Genomic DNA, 16,919 nt, shown 5'->3' with positions numbered 1-16,919 from the left:
ATTTAATTATGGGCTTTTGTATGATGTTTGGAGGACCATTCGCGTTGTGGAGCAGCCCTGTTACCCGCAATTAGATAATTTTTCGTGGCTACGTTGTCATTCCACATCATCATCATCATCATCAGCCTACAGCAGTCCTCTGCTGGACATAGGTCTCTTCCATGGCGCGCCACAGGACTCTGTCTTCAGCCCCTCGCATACACCGTGCCTCGGGACGCCCTACACTACGTTTTCCCGTCCGTGGTCTCCATTTGAGGACTAGTCTGCTCCACCGTTCAACGTTCCTGTACAGACGTGGCCAGCCCAAACGCCACTTCAGCGAACTAATTCTTAGAGCAACGTCGGTGACTTTCGTTCTTTGTCGGATAATGTGATTTCGGTTATGCTTCAAAGAAACCCGCATTGCTCTAGACTTAGTGGGTCGCTGGCGGCTGATGGGTGCGAGGGGCTGAAGACAGAATGTTGTGGCGCACCATGGAAGAGGCTAGGTCCAGCAGTGGACTACTGTAGGCTGATGATGATGATGTTGCGCATATCGATGTTCAGATAATGTACGAAAATTGTTGCGGATATTTAAGAGTATAGTGGTCACTAGTCGAAAAAAAAGTTAATCAATTTATCCCTTCCATTAACACGGTTAAATATGTATTTACAAAAGCCAAAATGTTTAGTTTAGTTTCATCTATTAATTGCACTTTTATCTGTTAGTTTGTTTTATCTATTTATCAAATATACATAATTATGGTTACAAGCATTTATATTGAAGTCGTCAAAGGTATAAATTAGATTAACAATAATATAAAAAAATAAAATGCAAAGAATTTCAAGGAATGAGATAAAAAACAACAATTATAATAAGATTTCTTCTCCACCAGGGATCATCGTTACAAAAAGATAGTAAAATTATAATTAAAAACAATAAAGTTAAAAATATCAAGAATCAATACTTTGTTATACTCGTACCTAATAATGAATGCAATTAAAAAAAAATATCAAAGTAGCCTTATAATTAACTTTCGGTTTCGGCCGAAACTAAAACATAAACTGAAATTTGGTTTCTATTTTAGTTTTGTTCAGACACTATTTGATCGTTTACTAGTTGTCGCCTCCGACTTTACCCGCAAAGAATTCGTTTATCACGCTCCCTTGAGAACAAATTTATTTTTTGGGTATAAAAGGTTAAAGGTTAAGGGTTCGAGGTTCTAATATTATGCCAATCGGTTCAGTAAATAACATGTGAAAACGGAATAAACACACAAACAAACTCACGCGCGTTCGCGTTTATAATCTTAGTATGGATTCATTTTACGTAGGTAAGACCGTTTACAAAGCTTACAAGGCTTCGCTCGTGTAGGTATACCAATGGATCCAGCAGATTTACTAACACTTCCATGGGAATCCCCAAAAACTACATATTGCATAAAAAATCCCTCGGTGTAAATATCATGTCTCTTAATTCCTAGCGGTTGATATTTTATGATTTTATCCCTATCCAGAGGGAATAACGGGATAAAAGTAGCCTATGTATGTACGAGTATTCCAGACGTCCAGCGTTTGCATACCAAATGTCATCCAAATCCGTCCATACAGCCGTTTCTACATGAAGGAGTAGGTAACAATCCCACGCACGCCCGCACACACATACTAAATAAATACTCACAAATTTTCGCATTTACCTACACCTAATTTTTTCGGAATTTATGTTTATTTGAACCCTATTCCAAACCAGAAGACTTATTGTCTAACAAACTTTGGAATCACAATCGTTTTCACCTCTTTTTTCTCTCACACAGTATAAGACGAGGGTAGAAAGAGATGGTGAATGCGATTGCGAACGTCAGAGCGACAGACAATACGGCCTCAGGACCGCATAAGAACTACAGCCCTCTCATTCTGAGAGGAGTCTGCCAAGCAGTGGGAAGAACTACAGCCCAAGCCCTCTCGTTCTGAGCGGAGGCCTGTGCCAAACAATGAGATGTAGGCCGGTGAAGATGAGACTAAGCTGTTGCAGATGTAGGAAATTTACTATTTGTTCATTGTAAGTCGTCGAAACTAGTAATGTTATGACGTTCTGAGGTTTGACGGTTGACTCATGTTTAGGAAGTCAGGTGAACTCTTTCTTAGTTTGTGGTATTTTAACCAGCACACGCAGGTCAAGTAGTACCTGGTGATTCAAATAGTGTTCCTGGGAAACGGACTATAAAAATATACCTACTTGTCTGTACAGTGACATTGCGTTTTTAAGTGTCCTGACTGATTCATCATCAGCCAGCCGAGACTACTGGAGCAGACAATTATAACACAATCTAAATACTCTTTACACACCACAAATCAGTACAAAATGCAGGGTAAACTATAGGCGATCTTATCGCTTAAAAGTGATCTCTTCCAGACAGTCATTTGGGACAGGAACTTGTACAATGTACAATTATGTCAAAGTAGGTGGCTGAAACAAAGACACGGTGAAATAAATATATATTAATATTTATTAAGATAAACAGACCAGAGACTTGTGGCAGACATTTTTCTATGGAGATCACCTAAGAAGAGATTTTTGAAAATTCAACCCCTAAAGTGGTTATATAGGGCTTCAAAGATTGTTACAATATAAAACACTACGTAGATTACTTTCGGGTCTAGCTTAGAATATTATTGATAAAGATTTGCTATGACTTTGCGATGTAAATTTCCACGAATTTAACAACTCAAATTTATTAATTACATATATACCAATTGATATTTTTTTAATCGACTACCGAAAAGGTGAATTTTTTTCTCATGCTTGTTACTACAGCTCATTAAAAAATATTCTGTAAAAGCTTTTTTATTTGGAAATATGAATACGTCTCATTTTATTCCATTTAAATTTTAACAAGAAAACTACACCAAATTGTTTAAACCCCGTCTCCAAAAGTTTCCATAGGTAACCACTAGCCTACCACGACAACCAGATACCACGAGATAACCCAATAAAGACAGGATCCAAAAAAATCCGTTATAAACCCCATTCTAGCTACGCGATACGATATCCGTATATATAATTAAGTCACCCTACACCTGTCTACGAACTTTCACAGCATGGATGAATACGATGCCAAACGTGAACACTATTCGTGGAATGCAAACTGCAGCTTCGAAAAGTCTAATCGTATTATAAACCAACAGGTCTAGGAAAACGTGTCCGGAAAACTCCGCTCTCGCCTCCATCCACCACTAGATGGCGCTAGCTCGCGCCACTCATATAAGCAAGCGTCTGCGCAAGTCACCACTGCCCGCCCGGCACTCGCGCGATCTACGCGTCTCCCGCGACTCACACGCGCGTGATTGTGCTATGGATATACTCACTTTGGACCCGACCGGACTATACTAATTTAAAAAATGGCGGTCCTCGATCCCACTGGCCAGTATTAAAAAACAAAGATGGTCGGTTTAGATCCAACTGAAATATACTGAAGTTGCAATGTGCTGCGGACAGCGGAGGATTTGGACTGGATCGAGTCCGGAAGAAACCTCGTCGTGTAGAAAAAGGAGGTTTTAATGTATCGGCTGAGCGAGGTTCGGACCCGGAAGTCACTCGACATTCCTGACACCTGCGGAAGAATGCAATGTAAGTAACCTTAATTACCATATGTCACTGTTTTAACACTTGTTTTTTTTCTTTAATCACTCTCATGTCCCAAAACTTTAAATCACAACTGGCTGTTTATAAAAAAATCTTATTAGAATCCATTTACTTAACCTTACCTACCCTTCTTTGAGCTATTGTGATCACGCTTGACGGTTTTTGGTCGCCTGAAGGTAATTTACTAAATATGATTTCCTTGTCGGGGCGGGTTGGCGTAACGTGTTAATGCTCTTTGAATTTTGTTGGTGTTAACTTATTTTTGTACTGTATTGATTAAGACTGCGGCATTATGTCACTATAACACGACTGTTTATATTTAGGAAATCCGGATACTTTGTAAATACCTGCTTAGACATTTCGGGGCAGTTAGGATTACATAATTTGACCCTTGTTTCTACTAATGTTTCTTAACCACCAAAGGACTAAAGTTTTTAGTATGCATTTTTGTCACTACCTATTCCTAAAAGTATACATATTGGGAAGTCACTTACAGTATTTTGTAAAGTGGGTACTTTTCGCAATAAAAATCTTAACGCCACCAATGCCTGTCAAGAAGGTTATTACGAAATTTGCTGTGTAAAGATTCCAGTAGTACCTGTTGTGCGTATGTTCAATTAGGAGCAATCCAGAGGTCATTGTTACTGGCTGTCTGCCCCACATGGCTGGAAGTCGTGAGGATACGGGGTCAATGGTCAGCACAGCTGTTCGCCAACGATGCACCGAAATATGAACCGCGTAGAATTCTTTTTAGGCATCAAAAACAGCAGCCGTTGCCACGCGCGTTAAAAAAAATTCAAAACTCTAGCTTGTCTATGTAAGGTGCTTTATGTAGGCGCCTTTTAATAAGTTTATATAATTTCCAGCCCAAATTTCGGACAGTATCGCAATTTTTACGGCACGGCCAGGTCGTTGACCGGACATATTTTATTTCATCGCTACACAACCGCGGCGCACACACGCGAACAACGCACACAGACGCGCCAGATCTTCGCATGCTTCGCGTAAACACTACATCACGTATCATGAATCGTAATCATTTAATTTTACGACAATAGACGTGACTTTAAAAAAATTGATATTATTTATGCGACAAAAAACGTTGCCTTGTTAGGTATTTTATAAGCGGCACGCGAAGCTCGTATGATATCGTTAAGATTAACAAGCGAGGCAATGCGGTGTTTGCCGAATTCAGTTCAACAACCGGGGGAACGGCCGATCGCGTCCAAAATAGACGTCGTATTCGTATCGCATCAAATATGTTTGTCATCCGAACGCGCACCTTTGAACAACCAATATTTTCAATTGTTTGGTTATAGGAAAAGAATACACATGGATTTCTAAACTTTTTTTTTTAATTTTGGCGCCTATAATCTAGTTTCACCATGGATTAGGGTTAATGTACACCCTTATAGGTATTTCCATTCAAACATTTTTGTATCCATGGCTCAATTCGGTTGGAATTTCGAATAACAATGCAATAATCAAGAACCTGTCATCAAAAAAGGTGTTTTATAAATGTTTTTTTTTATATTAGGTTGTTTAAAGGGATAAAATCGAGCTTGTCTTCCAAACACGCGATTGTAAAAACCTATGTAGAAAAGCCTTTTGTTTTCCGATCGCTACAACTGATGACAAATTAAATAAAAATAAAACGCGTAGAATTCGAAATCGGAGTCATTTTAAATTTCGAAGGCTATTGTTTTCTTTACACCTACAAATATACAATTGCTATGTTAAATAGATGACATGAAGAATGAATAAGTGGCTGAATAGTTATGCGACTATAAACCTTTGGCCTTTGCATAGCTAGTAGAAAGCCACGGCTCTTTAAAAAGTAGAATTGAAGGGTACCATTCCGTAAATGTCAAAGTTTGACATCAAGTAATTAACTATAGCAACATTTATGTGGAATATCTCGGTCCCTTTCCGATTGCCACCAATCGGAGCCCGGCACTTTACAAAAAGGGGTCACCGAATCAAAATTGCCTAAATCCTCATTCAATTTAGGCTCGTTACAGCCATTAGGTCAATAACTTCAAGTTAGTGTGATTGTGCCGGTGTTGCCAACCTCATAAAACTGAAAATAATCAATTATTAAAAAAAAAGTAAAACGGTTACGTCAAAACAAAGTTTCCTCGTAGATATTCAATTTGGTACGGAACAAAAAACAGGGTTAATGTACGACAGTTAAAAGATGGCATTACACTTTCTTTGCAATTGTTACCATATACATGCTTACTTAAAATAAATAAATAAAATGTCGAATTTTCCTCCGTTTTATACTCTCACCATCATCATCATATCAGCCGTTCCGTAGGACATCTGTTGTTGGACACAGGCCGCCCTCATAGACCTCCAGTTGCCTCGCTTGGGTTGGGAGCTCTGTTATACACTTTCTATGATAAATTTAATGACCCAATACTTGACATGCTAATATGCGATAGATGACACCTTGCTGTCACCTCTAATTGGCATATAATTTAAGACGGCAACTACTAGGACAGCGAACACCACGTCTACTTCAATACTCAAATCAAGCCCTCAAATCCTCGGTTAAAATAGATGTGGCAACACATCCTAGTACACGGCGCAAGCGCACATGTCCGATGCGATTGAAGATTCGCGATGAACCTCCTTGACCCTAGCTGGCTGCACTGTGGCCTGTTTTCGGGATTGCGTCATCCTAGGTCAAAATACCTGGCCCGCCATATTTTTTGCTCAAGAATGCTTAGCACGTCGTGTTCTTCCTTTGTTTGACCATTTAAAATACCAGCTCCGCGTCTCAGTTTCGTAACTTTAATGTTGTAATTTGATTATGAAAATAGTGAGGTCTTAGCGGTTGGGTTCATTTGTGGATGGTGTTTAACATAGTTGTTAGGAAGGCTTTTGTTTCTTATCCAATCTTAAGGCGTGTTATGACTTGTGAAGGCAGTCCAGCAAGAAGGCTCTTCGTATTTTTTTTAGGACAGTTCTTACATCAGAGAAAGTAAGGTGTCATATTGACCTTTAAATGAAATTAGTCTTTGATGTTTCAAGACCTGCAGATGATATTGAGCCTTTAGGATGATAAAGGAACTTCTATTCTACCAAACAATTTGACTCCTGAGCTGCCGTAGAAGTTGTCATAGTAAGTTTCATACTGAATACCTCCCAAAGCAATGCGAAGTCACTATAACTTTTCCTGTGAATAGGGTGGGTCAGTGCGTCATTTTCCAATTGATTCAATACTTCTTTTCTCCGCGAGATTTACCAATGATTTAGAAAGTTAGTCTTTATCTCTTGCTTGACATACGGCTCCTTGTTACTGAAGGTGCAAAACCATTGTATTGTCGAATCAACTATTTGTTATCAACTTATCAATCTTTTGATTCCATAGTTTAAATCTAATACATTTAAACGAGCAAGTCTTTTCGGGGATCTCGGAAACGGCTCCAACGATTTCGATGAAATTTTGGTGTTTAGGGATTTTCGGAGATTTAAATCGATCTAGCTTAGTCTTATCTCTGGGAAAACGCTTATTAACGAGTTTTAGCCCGAGAAAAGCTCGGTCGCCCAGGTACTCCATTGCTATAAGAGGTAAACTTCGTGTGTGTTTATTTATATGTAGAGTACCTGCAAATACTGCAACGATTCTGAATATTTAGATACTAGATGCAATCGTAGATACATTAAATGACGCTGCCGGCTTTTTGGACGCCAGGCCAAGAGGACAATTTTAACATTAAAGTTAATTCAAACGGCTAGGTATCTTTTTGTGCACTTATTTCACTTTTAATTTACACAGCATTTAAAAATCATTAATTGAAAGCTACACTATTTCTTATTAACTACGTTTTGTCCCGGCGTGAACGTGGACTTATCTCCAGGCAAAAACTAATACGAAATAATTTGATTTCGATGGGCTGATTCACTTTACTGTCTAGATATACGAGTAGTTCTGCGAATCTGCCAGCCTATTTATATATCTTTGATCTATCCGTCCGATGTGCAACCTCGTTTATTCTCCACTATTTAGTCATTGTCCGTCTTATTAAAATGTCAATACCATATGTCCGACAATACGCAACCATTTTTTTCGTGCAAAAAGCATACTCGAAACGTGCATTTTTTGCGATGCAAAATACTGCATGTCGCATTACAAAGGTGCAGCACAAGGTCGACAGCTGGTTGGTCTAATTAAAGGTTTTATGTTTAAATAATTAAGTGGGCAGCACTAGTGCAGGTGCCGTATTATTTATGCAAGAATAAAATCATTATTTACGAACGCATCGTGCCAAATTGCGTGCATAATCGCGTGGATGTGCATTTTGCGCCGTACCTTAATAATTCAAGCGCCAGCGCTTTGGGTGCAACATGAATTACTAATTTGAATACTGTCCATCCGTCTTCGAGATACAATCTCTATCTACTGCAGCCTAGTGTAACTTATGTATGTTACTTCACAGCGTAACAAGTATGCCATTCTCGAAAACAACGTAGGAAATTTACGATTATACCACCAATCAAATTTAAATAAAGATAATTCTACGATGGAAATATTAGAAGTCAATAAACCTCGCCTACGGAACAGGTTCTTTTTTGTTTGGACACAAAAATATTTCATATGACCAACCGCACTAAACATAACATCGTCCACAAATAGCTCGGGTTCTTTATGGGTGTTTGAAGTTATGCGCAGATAAAAAGCTAGCCGAAAATTTAATAAACGGCCAGTGTTGCTGGATGAGAAATAGCGACGTCAGCGACGCGTGGACCTTATAAAGTAACAAGCACCTGCTGTTGTGTTAATGTTCAAAGCCAATTCATTGCAAACATAAAAAAATAACAACTAAATAATTTGTTCGCGGTCGCCAATAAATAAAAGTAATAAAACATGATGGCAGGACCTTTTTGAATATGGAACGCGGATCTTTCTTAATAGTGGGCAGTGCGTCAAAAGTCGCAGTTAGTGGGTCAAATATCGGGGAACGTTACATGCTACCTTGCTCGCACCGATTCCGTGGTTGCATCACGTGTTGCATAACGTATCTTGCTGTAATGTCTGTGACTTGATGTTTCTTGTTAATACTCACTGATAGATTCGTGTTGCCATTATTGAATATGATGGTTTTGTTGTTTAATGTTTGCAGGTGTATGAGGACATAGCTGATGTACTGTTTTGCCATAATCAATGTAAAGTAAAGTGGGTGTCAATGTAAAGTGGGTGTTTGCGTGGATACTGAAACAACCTTTTAAAGACATTTTAAGTATTTTTAACGATTTTGTAGAATTCAAGTTATGCAACAGAAAGGTCAGAACTAATATGTGTATAAATAAATTACCAATTGTCATTGTCTCTAGACGTACGGAAAGAATTTAAAATACTTATCTGAAAACAAAAGACTTCTATGCACTCTAGTTAAACTCTGTCTAAACTATTAAAATATGCTTTTAGCACAAAATTAATCATAATAATAAAAACGTTATAAAAAGCAGACACTGCAATTGGATTTAGTATTTTTTATATTAGATTCGTCATCCATCAAGTCATTGACACCGCTGCATAGGACGTCGATATACTAGGAGTTGATGAGATCGCAGGCGTTCAATCAACTTTCTCAGTGCATCCACCTTATCAAAGAAACACCCGCAACTTTGCGGAAATAACGCCCGTAATAAATTGGGAACTTTATTATACTTTTTTAACAATTTTGTTCGACAAAGGTTCACGATTACATTAAATATAACAAATAAACATTTATCAATTTTGGTAACAAAACTTCTGCAAAACCTTTCCATAGCAACAGCAACATGGATAAAATAGCAGCGAATTTGCCATATTACGTGTCCAGGAAAAGATAAGAATTCAAACTCTATGACGAAAAGAGAGGTCATACGCACGTATCATAATGCACCGCTTTCAAGCTATGCGGTCCTGGTAGCCAAAACATAACAGCTGCTCACGAACAAATCCGAAAACACATGCCAACTTTCGACTATGGAAAATTGTATACAAACCGCATAGTTACGCACACTGCTCTGGTTTCGAATAACGTCTGTATTCTAGTAGTTGCCTGTGTGAAGAGAAAATGCTTTCTACTTGTACATACACGGTTATGCACATACATAAGTGGCAGTATCTCATTGCGGAGGAACGCGTGTTAATAGCGAAGCTGTGTTTCCGCATAGGTAGTTCAGTCAACGAGCGCGAGCAGGCCGTGAGAACTCGGGAGCGTCAACCTTGCTTATCTTTCGAACTGACGACAACTTTTTGACTTTATAAATGAACCTTGAAATTCATTATCAACATAAACGTCATTTTTGAAATGCATCTACTAACTTGTTTAATCGGAGCACTTGTATTTCGTTCTGATTGCTTTGATTTTTTTTTAAGGAAAACCGAATTTGCGGGTGCGTCAAAAATGTCGTCAGACGCTGTGACTGTGACGCTCACTCACGCGCTCACACACACTCGTTCACCTTCACCCATACAGAGGCGGCGCGGTGCGGCGACGTCATAAGTCGGCCTCTTGCAATCTATGCCTGCCTGGTCCGTCGTCTCCCCGTAATAAGCTGAAGATAACTCGCTTTTCTTGATCTTACATTATAATGAAAGCTTTTGTTTATTAACTTCCGTGTCTTCGGTTAGTATTATCATTAAAATTTATGTTACTACGATATTTTAGAACAGGACGGCGACGAAATAATAACAACTAAGTATGAGTATTTGAACAGGTAGAAACTATTGTATATTTTCTTTGCTAATTCAACTATGAAATTGACTGTCTAACATTCAATGTCTAAACATTAACAAGGTACTCAATCAGCACCATCATCCACCGGTTAAAACATAGCACAGCTCTTCTCTTCCTACGTTCGGCAACTGAACTCCGCTTGGTCACGGTTGAACTTGCAACGATACTCCTACACACTTCTGCTGCCCTGGTACTAAGTGTTCTAGTTGACGATCCAAGCAATCCCGAGATGACGATGAGACAATTCAAAACCTCAATGCGACTTCTAATCGATATTAACTACCGAAATTACGCCTGATTTTATGTAATTAAATATAAATAAATAAATGAAACAGTAACTAAAGTAGCGCTCAGCGCCACCTCTCGACGGATAGCGTAATCGAGTTGCCGAGTTGCATTCATAGTTCGCATTTGCGAGTTATGGAATTTAATTTGAGAAATTATTTTGTGTTTGAGGCAATGTGTCGTTGGTTTAATTGAACAATGACAGGTGCGGAGCTAGTCATGGCCAAGGATGACCAGTAGGCCGGTGCTAGGCGCATGGCAGCTTATATTGGTTAGTTTTTTGCCCCGGGACACCCGCGAGATCCACTGTGCTCTTCTATTATAATTAGTGTCTTTATCAGTAATATGGTAATTGGACTTGTATTTTAACCAAGATGAAACACTGTTTTGAGGTTTTTAACAGCAAAATAGATGGCCTATTGAGGTTATTTCTATTAGATTGAGGGATTTTTTACGTTTTCTGATGAATTAAATTAATTGATTCAATTTGTTTTGAATAAAAATATCATTATAACAAATTTAACTACGGGATGGAATTACATGCAATTGAATTTTAATTTAACCCTTGACGGCTACATTCAATATTATTCTTGTACATGTTATGAATTTGTTTGCATCTCATCCAATTTGTTACTTGCAAATAGAACAAGTAAATATGTAATAAAGTACATATATTTTTATTCCTTATTTGCAAAGTAATCGTTTGTGTTTGGTTTAATAATTCCTTTTAAAAACCTTTCGTATTCACGTAGTACGACAGGTAAAAAACATCGGATTTTTAAAAAAGGACGTTAGTATCATAATAAATAACGTTCGACGTCAAATAAAAACATCGCCATTAAAATACTTGCGCAACTACAAAAACTATTCACAATAGTACCGAAATTCATAACAAGTATTGTGCAAACAATAACTTTACAATTGTACTTTTGGCAATTTTTTAGTAAAACACTCGCAAAAACAAACTGTTACGTCCTCGTAATAAAACAATGTGGTTAATGGGTTTGGGCCATGGGGTTGGTGGTCCCATAAATGGGACACCATTATTGTACTTACAATCTTTTGAAGGGAACCGACATCCGTGGACAGTTTATTATTAAACTGCAAATTCGTGAGATCAAGAAAATCATTCGGTTTACATCGGGAAAAAATGGGAAATATTAAAATGAAAAAGTTTATTCGGGACCGGTATACAGACAGACAGAAAAAATTAGAATTAAAAAAATTACAAATATTTGTTTGTGCCCGAAATGGTCCCGACAAAGCATAAGCATAAGATAGGATCTCCTAAGATAGATCTTTTTAGGTATAGGATATCTTAAAGTAGACTTAGGTAATTAACATTTTGGCTAATGATGTATATTCGTTATATATTTTATTTATTTCGTAGTCAATGATATTGACAAATCGATTAGCCGTTTTCCGAATTGCACACATCATTTTATTACGTATTTTTTCTAACTAGGTATACACATATAATAGTAATCGTTCACTTTGCAAGTTTAAGTACCTGAAGACTATAAAATAATACATAAAAAATAAACATGGTTATTATACTTTTATACGTCATTATTAAAATTTCGATACATTCTTTTTTGATCTGGAGCAAGTTGACGCGTGAAAAAAAGAATATGTATGTAAGTGTGCCAGCTGACGACGAAGCAACGAACCTGGTACAGGGTTGTCGACTCCAGAACTTATTATTAGTTACATTGTTTTTTATACAAAACCATTAAGTTGTTGCTCTGTGAGCTGTGGATCTAGTTAAATTTCTTTTTTACATAAAACTGACCCGTGATTGAGCCTTATCTCACATAAAAACTGCAGATGGGGTCAAACGTGTATCTCACTGATTCAGTAACACTCACTCTGCCTGTTCACTCTGGTCTTGAAGAGCCCTAGGTTAAATTTGCCGCCGAAAATGAAAATACTTCTTTCGGTTAATAAGCTGAATGCAAAATGTTTTTATAAAATTACGGTACAGTTGACCAAGTCAATTTACCATATTTTATTTAACTATAACATCACAGAAAAAAATAAAGCAAATTGTCATAATGAATTGTAAGTAATAAAAGTCCTTAATATATTTATGGTAAAAAAAAGTTACCAATTGCTGATACATACTGATCCACACAAGAGTTAGCTAGAGTTTTATTAAAAAATAGAACATGGGACACTTGACACCAATTGAACTAGGCAAAATACCACGCACAGGACTTATCACGCTAAAGCACACGAGTAATATTTACCTCGACGTTTCGGCAACATTACAGTGGCCGCACGTGGTCACGATACTAGTCAAGTACTACAATTTAACAGGAAATCGTACGCTTTCACACAAATAGCGCCTATAGTCAAAAATGTACGCTGGAAATCGTACGCCGTTTATACTCGTATGAAAAAGGATAGTTTTGCTTCACAATCCTTTTTTTAACTCAATTTCAACATTGACAGCCCTGGCAGGATACTGTATCATTATCTTACGTGTATTTAGCAATATGTTCGCCAAACTAGTTGGTTTAATGTGTCAAAGATATTTTTAACCTGTGAGTTTTTTTAAGGCACAATAGAGCACAGTTGCTCAATATATTTTATATCTATTCACCTGCCTCTTAGCTGTTATATGCAAAGTTAATGAATAATAATAGAGGTGTGTACATGCACTCTGTTTTATCAGTCGTAAATCTTAAATTATAGTACTATAGCTGTTGGTGCAGTTTAATGCAGAATATTAACGTACTCAAAATGAATAAATTTAAAAAAAACGTAGAAACTACTCGCCCTAGCTTTTTTATTTTTGTGAGTTTATTGTTTATATACAGCGTGTTTATAATAGAGTAAGACATTTCACAAAGAAAACATATTTTAATAAATTTATTGCATTTTTTATTGTCCCTATTTTTTTTATTTCGATGCCATTCTTACTGACTTCGAGTCAATCTTTATTAAAACTGACAAATTGTTGATGAACAATGGTTATTACATTAAAAGGATTTTTCCAAAAATAACCTCTTTTTTCTACAGAAATTTCTCTTCATCCTTTATGGTTTCGAATTTCCTCGTACTCTTACTAATAAATTAAATAAGGTTTTGTTAAAAATATTTTTTAATGCAAACTTGATTTTACTTGCATTGTCAATTTATATTACGTCTATTCGTTAAAAATTCAAGTCAATGCAATCACTGGAAGGCGATAAAATTCTTAAGACAATTCTTTATAAGCGAACATTTGAAGTTAAATAAAAACTTGTAAAAATATACTAACATTTCTCGTAAAGTGTGATACTGTATGTAATAAATATAGCTATTTTTTTTTCAACATAAACGTACATTAATATATTTGTTTTTTATTTTCAGATCTCCGCGAGTCTACGCCGCGCTTCAAGCCCCCCCCCCCCTCTGTATAATACTCACTATATTTAGATGTACGACTGATTATTAAATAAATTTTTGATTTTCGTATAAATTATTGTACATGTAAAATATGTAACTGCTAACAGAATTATTTCATCTTTTTTGTAAGCTTCTATATTTAAAAATACGTAAGTAAATTACTTTTCTTTTACTTTTGTACTTTTTAGACATGTTTATTTCATGATTTGTTAAGTAAAGTTACATCAAATTAAGTTAAGTTAAATTGAAGACAAGCAAAAAGAGGCAAAAGATTATTTTGAACGGTTTTCCTCATTCTCCTGTATATTATTCGAGAGACCTTCAAAAAATCCGTTTTATGTACAGAATTTAGCAATAAGTTTTTTTTTTCGAAATTTCGGCCCCTATACGTTATCCTGCATGTTTTAAGTTACCATTTAATTTTCTATTCCGCTTAAAATGTATAAAAAATTCTTTACTGTTTTAGTAAAGAAAAGATAATAAGGTTTTTGAACACTATATTTGTTACCTACATGAAGTGTTTTAACTTGTCGAGGATAATATCATTAGTTGTTAACTAATATTTGCAGTATACTAATGAGAGAAAGATTGTACCAAAACAGAAGGTAGTTTCGGAATAGGGACTATCTTTATCTGGACCAGCCTCATTTCTCTGTAAAAATATACATGTGTTGATTATTTCTCGACCGGTTCAAACGCTTGTTCGCCCTTCTACATCGCTATCTTTGGTAAAATTAATGTAGATATATTATATTTAATAAATATTTTAGGCTATAATTACGATATTTAAGTAAATATTGTGACTGAAACTTCTAGTTGTAAGTAAAAGTATGTCATTAAAATACCATTTTCATGTACTGCTAAGGTCTGGTTCTGAGCACCTACAATTTGTATGAAAACTCATTTAAATTATTAGTTCTTAATTAGACTCAATTATTAAATCGCGATACTATTACCGCACTTCTGTATTAGTGCTAACATTTGTTAAAGTTAGTTTATTTCTTTAATCTTTTAAATGAGCTGAATTCACTATATGTAATAATACCCGATATATCGTTCTAGCGTATCATGTTTCATTCAAACGACACGACGCCGATGCGACATAAATAAGACGCAAACCTACATTTTGATTGGTACTTGAGGGTGTTACTATACCAATCGACCGATCATCGATCGATTTGTGTGATAGGTTTTGCTGATCGACGAATACTGGTCGATAAACTAGTGATAGACAGCCAATCGATGCTACTGTTCGACATCGTTCGATGGGTTTGGTAGGTTGGGCTGGTCGATAGATCCTACCATCGATCGATCGATTGTTGTAGTAGAAGCTGTCGATTGACATCGACAAATCCATTCTACCGTCAATCGACGATCGATCGATTGGTGTGGTAACACCCTGAAATCGCCGATATTGTGTTGTTTCATGTCACGTTGTCGTCGTCTTGCTCTTTCACCCGACGATTATTCAGTATCACTGTCATTACATTATCGAATTATTCATTTTTTCATTTTCTAGATAATTTAAGAGAAGACTGCTTTAAAATTAAGTGGTATTGTCGCTTTTTAAGACTGATGCAATTTTAAATTGCTATCGACTTTTTCATTATTTTGGCCCAGAATGTATCCCACCCTAGCGTATTAGAAGCGTATTAAGTTACTTATCTTGAAGCTTAGTGGTTAATAAAGATGTTTTATATTATTTTCTAAATAAATGTCGTTTTATTTGCATAAACCCTTTTAAAAATAAGTAAATATAAGTCTTCGATAAGTATTGTTAATACCTAACGCAATTAAGCGAACTGTTTGTGTTAGAATAAAAATGTTTTTTTTTTTTTATACGACTGGATGGCAAACGAGCAAGTGGGTCTCCTGATGGTAAGAGATCACCACCGCCCATAAAAATGATGGAACGTTGACACTAATTTTAATTAAGTACGAGTAATGACAAGTTGTAAAAGCTGTTTATTCCATCACACGTGTTCAGGATGTTTCTATAAATAAAAAAAATGGAACAGATCTTGACATGACATGAATTGCTATAGGTTAGTGCCCATAAATTAAGCCATATCGTGCTACCTCATTTTAGATTCACGCGATTATTTAATTTTAATCATATTGCTTTAATACAGGCCTAAAATTCGAACTTCGTATAACCGCCCCGCTGACGCTAATATTCTTTACCACGAGAGTGAGAGGGACGGTACGATATTCGAATTTCGTAGTCGCCCCAAGGGTATCCGTAATAATAGGTAAGAACTTCAGGTAATGTCGCAAGGAAATGGCCAAAACAGAGATATAAGCAAATCTCTAAAGGATATGACCAAATCACTTAGGACGTTAAAAAGACGATTTTAGTTTTTTCATTTCAACAGAGTTCTTTAGTGATTTATTGTTTATACTTGCTGAAGTTCCTATTATTTCGGACACTGTATAAAAATAAAGAAAATAGAAAAATAAAAAGACATAGAGAAATAAAAACAAACGGCAGATTATGCTTCCATTTTTAAACAAAAGAAATGAGTTAACACCAACCAGGTTGCTTTTTGAAAAATGATTATATTTATTTTTTTACTTGCTGTTAATCAAATTGATTCAATCTAAGCTTTATACTACGTATTTTGTGAGAAGCACATATGAAAGTCAAAAAATTATCTATCGTTGGATCGAAAAAACGTCTGTTGAGATGAATCCGGCTAGAAACACCACTTATTTTATAAAAATATTATGTTTCAATAAAAATACAGGTTAAGATGTTTAGACATTTCTATTAAGGAACTAAGGATTACGTCACAACAAAAACAAAGTAAATAACTTAACTCAGATGTCACCACTTGGCCCATCACCTGTTTCTGACATGACGTCGACATTTGAGACAGTGG

General features: G+C 36.2%; 1 long non-coding RNA gene across 1 annotated transcript; it reads left to right on the top strand.

Annotated features, from left to right (window-relative positions):
* Window positions 1-3,141: 3,141 nt before the first annotated feature.
* On the top strand, window positions 3,142-15,752 carry LOC141442141 (uncharacterized). Its single transcript, XR_012452891.1, has 2 exons — window positions 3,142-3,607; window positions 14,002-15,752. It is a non-coding gene; the product is annotated as an uncharacterized lncRNA (long non-coding RNA).
* Window positions 15,753-16,919: the final 1,167 nt, after the last annotated feature.

Source organism: Choristoneura fumiferana, chromosome 25 (genome assembly GCF_025370935.1).
Source record: "Choristoneura fumiferana chromosome 25, NRCan_CFum_1, whole genome shotgun sequence".
Lineage (NCBI taxonomy): Eukaryota > Metazoa > Arthropoda > Insecta > Lepidoptera > Tortricidae > Choristoneura > Choristoneura fumiferana.
The sequence above is the reverse complement of the archived record's forward strand: the minus strand, read 5'-3'. Positions and strand labels throughout refer to the sequence as shown.